The following is a 4,631-nucleotide window of genomic DNA, read 5'->3' on the forward strand; positions in this document are numbered from 1 at the left end:
TTCATTTACCAAAAAAGTTCTATGGTTCACAAAAAAATTTTGTTCAATGGAAAAAAGAGGTTGGTAATGTAGGAATCCCACTGTGTCGCATGCCCTTAAAACTTTTTTTAATTAACCCACAAAAAAGTGTGTGGGGACGTCCATTAGCATGTTCGCTATCATTTCCGAAATTTTTAAGGCAAAATATTTATTATTCTAGAAAAAAGCCTGGGGAATCTAAAACTGGTAAAATCGACAATTTTCTAAGATTCCCATGCCCTTAATTCAAAAAATGTTAATTTTGATAAATTTGATTAATTTGTGTGGTGCTTAGGAATTAATATCGATTTTGTCAGTTTTAGACTCCCTCGGCTTTTTCCCTACAATAATAAAGATTTTCTCTTCAAACTGTAAGGAATAAGATGCTAACGTACATCCCCGCACACTTTTTTTGTAGACTGATTAAAAAGAATTTTAATTTTTCTGAATTTGATTGTGTGTATTTCGAGGTAATGTGTGTTACATGGACATAGGAAACAAGGGACTAGGCATGCCATTGCGGGGTTGATGCAATGAGGGGGGAGGTCCGCCACCTTTTGATGTACCGCGACAAACATGGCAGCGTTCACATGTTTATATTTTCATGCACCGTTTGTCGGCAAAAATGCTCGCGCGCATAATCAAATGGCACATCGTAAGATGGCGGCTCTCCCCACTCATGGAATTCTCCCCCCTCCCGTGGATTCAACCCCGCTCGCCACGTTGGGATGGCATGCCTAGTCCCGTGTTTCCTATGTCCATGAGTGTTACCGGCAGCATCGGTGCGAGAGAGACCTACATCACCTACATTATCGGAAAGACAGCTGAAAAAACGATCCTAACCTCAAAATAGTGCACATGCATAAAATTTCTATTTAGCACAATACATTTTTTAAATTATTATCCCTCAAAAGAGAGTCCGGGGACGTCCGTTATGATATTTTATAGCATCTCCGAATTCAGTTTAAAAAAATTTTCATTTTTATGGAAAAAAACCAGGGGAACTCAACCCGATTGACCACATGACGAAGCATCACATACCCTTAAATGCTTAAATAAACTTCAAAAAAGGTAAAGCAGGGCCGCATGTGACTAGCATAGCTGCAGCTGCGTAAATTAAAATTAATTCAGGCCTCAATAGAATTGTAAGTATGTTGTTTAGGGGTCGTTCGAAAAATACGTAACGCTTTTTCTTAACACCCCCCCCCCCCCCCCATTATAACGCTTTATCAGTGGCGTGTATAAGTTTAGAATTGGCGTAATATGCTTGAGTTGACACCCCGCCCCCTCTAAAGACGTTATATTTTTTTAACGTCAACTAACGCCCTCTTATAAATCATAATAAGATTATATGCGCGAGAAGTTTATATATAAATGACTACGTCTCTATCTAGGTTATATAACATATGCTCATTACTCAATGAATCAAATGTGTTTATATTAACTTCACTTATATTTTCTTACTATTTATATTGTCTGGACAAATAGACTACGTACTTTATATTAAAATATTATTGAACCGAAAAATTTGTTATTCCCGTGAAATTTTCAGTTGCAGTAACTGAAAATTACTAAATTATAACATAATTTTCTGAAACATGTGAATAAAGCTTTATGCAGTTACCGTTGTTGAAATTTCTTTTCCTGTTCAGGAAAATTTGTTAACAGTTTCTGGATACAGCTTTAGTGACGCGACTCTGAAAATTCCTACCGAAATTTGTATAACAATGTAGATTAATGGCATGATTAGAAATGAGGTGAACGACAAATGACACTGAAAATATCGTGTTTTTCTCGTAAATTTCAAGGCAACATAAACCGAGACAACCGGTCAAAAACGACCTCGCGCTATTCACGCGTCAATGCGAATCGTGTGAACGTTATTTTGCACGCGAACTCATTTTCTTTAAATGATGTATGCGAAGAGGCATTGGCCTGCACTCAAGGCACGTATTAAACGCTAAACAATATATATTAAATATGTGGATTCTGGACTAGTCTTCTTATAACTTTTTAGAATAATATTAACATATAGATGAAAAGATATGCGCATATATAGTCAAATTATTCAACCTTACGTGTGCATAAAAGTTTCTCTGTAAAAAGGGTCATGGTGACGCAAGGTTGTACAAAGTACACCTTTTTATGCCGAGTGACTCGCGTTTCATGCGGCCACGTTAATCTTAACGTCCCGCTTTATAAATACTCATCTCGTGTTAAAATGGATGCAATTTTATTCCACATCCGTCCCAATGATACTATTATTAAGTGACAAGAATTATAATTACTCATTTGTCACTGCAAACTTTTCTTCGTGTCTGTTTCTTCTTCTTGAATTAAATAATTTCGCATCAAGTAAAGTAATGGCAATAAGAAATGTTCTATGGTATGCAGAACCAACAATTTTAAATGAAAAACATATAATAAAATTTGAAAAGTAATATTTAACTCAATAAAAAATATTTGGATTATACTATATTTTATGTAGAGGAAACAACTCTCGTAGGTAGATTGCCAACATTTTTACAGTTTCGAACAGGGTCAATTTTCATAAAAGACAGATTTTAATATTTAAGGTAATTGAAAGCTTCCCGATTTTATCGAAAGAAAAAGTACAATTCAATTTTATATATTTTCAACATGTTTTATTTTTTTCGAAAATGAAACCGTCGTTTAGATACTAAGTGAATCGCCAATAAAATGACTCGAAATTGGATGTCAGAGGTTAAAATTTCCCAAATTTGAATTGAATAACATTAAAAGTATCTAAAGATTCACCATAAATTAGATTGCCTTACAAGTACTTAAGTTTAGACAATACAAGAAATTAAATCTGTTTAATTTTAATTCAATAGCTTGGGAAATAGAAGAAGCCAAATTCTCTCCCTTATTTTAAATTAATTGAGTTTTACTAATAAACCGTGATCCTAACACCATGAGGTTCTATCTTCAATTTTTAATATCACTTTATTTTAACTTGTTCCGCGTGTGAAGTTATAGCAAACAAATGCAAATCAACTAAAGGAGCAGCGGTATAAACCTGTTTAACTACATTTTAGAAATTTTACACGACGAAGGAAAATCGTTCTTATTTTTGCAACTTTCAATATTTTTTTAAACTGTAAAATGTTTTTTGTTCATTTACTACAGAAAAATAATACAAGTTAGTTTTGTAACATTTGAATCAAAATTGAACGTTATATGACAGTTAAAAGCTATTTATATGTTATCTACAAGGGGTCCAGTGGTCAAAACATATTTTCTGCCTTATTCTACCGCTGGATTTCGATCGTTCTTCCCGGGCTCGCATGATTCTGCTTTGTTTTTCAAGCTGCCTACAGGTTTTATTTGTCAAGATGTTTGGAATTGCAAGCCGAACATAGATGTGCTTGCAGAAATTTAAAGTAGTTTATTGCAAAAATGTGCTGAATGATAAGGCAATATATGGCAAACTAAGAAGTAAAAATATAATTAAAAAGAATATAATACAAGAGACATGTTGCAGCCAAAGCTGCCATTCAAAATATTACATGATCTGACATTATTTCAGAAAACGTGCTTCTTATTCCTTTACATTCTAAAGTTAACAAAGTTTAAACCTCAAAATTTTTATAACTTAAAACTTTCTGTTTTGAACAAAATTTGAGATTACGCGAAATTTAATACAAAGTTCTTTTTCACATTTCTCATATTAAAAACATACACTGAAAAGTAACATACAATGCACAAGGTGAAAAGGGTATATTGTAATTTATGAAAACGCTATTGTAGAAACAATCTTCAAATTCTTCATGTTTTACATTGAATTTCACATTTTACATAAAAAAAAAAAATAGCTACAGTGATATTCAACAGTTTATTTTCAACAACCTATTCTATTTTTCAGAACATCAGGACGAAATAAGGTTTTATTACTTTTTATACTTCCTTCTGCAAAGCAGCCACTTCGGTATAGTTTAGAAAAGAATAAAAAAAAAGTGACATTCAATAGAACATTCTGTTGTTTTTCCTAACATAAGGACCACATGAGCTTTTAAATAAGCCTGTAAGCCTTACAGAAGAGCCACAACTTCAACAACAGGAAAACCCCCTTTTTTTCTTAAAACTATCTCTTTAAGTACATTTTTTATTATATTAACGGCTTGCAATCTTTTCCCACATTTTTGAATTAGTTCAAACAAATTTATGCAGCATGGAATTTTCAAATTCTTTACATTCATATATTGCAAAATAGAATGTATGAATGGAAAAAATGTTTATTTTAGTTTCACTCAAGATTATTGTATAAAAATAATGAAAAATTTTCACAATTGAATCGGGGAAGGCTGGTGCTAAATCCAATAAACCTAATTTTATAATAGAAGCTATGAAGAATGCCGAAATTCGATTGTGAAAGAGCTAGCCTAATGGACTTGACTAACAAACTTTCTAGAGAAACAATTTACAAACGATTGAGTAAATTATTTTTGTTATGTATGTGGGTTGATAGATCAATTTAATAACCAGCGCGTGAAAAAATTGATGGCGCTACTTGCGCATGTAATAATATAATGGAACTGGTGATGGACTTAGCAGCGTTAAACTTTCCCTGGTATTATAAATTAAAATAATAC

The 4,631-nt window shown here is 32.7% G+C and overlaps 1 protein-coding gene across 5 annotated transcripts in view; it reads right to left on the reverse strand.

Moving 5' to 3' along the window:
* The window catches only part of LOC117170663 (myc box-dependent-interacting protein 1), a 109,709-nt gene that overhangs the window by 27,589 nt on the left and 77,489 nt on the right, over positions 1 to 4,631 (reverse strand). The window lies entirely within an intron of this gene.

The sequence above is a fragment of the Belonocnema kinseyi genome, chromosome 4 (genome assembly GCF_010883055.1).
Source record: "Belonocnema kinseyi isolate 2016_QV_RU_SX_M_011 chromosome 4, B_treatae_v1, whole genome shotgun sequence".
Classification (NCBI taxonomy): Eukaryota; Metazoa; Arthropoda; class Insecta; order Hymenoptera; family Cynipidae; genus Belonocnema; species Belonocnema kinseyi.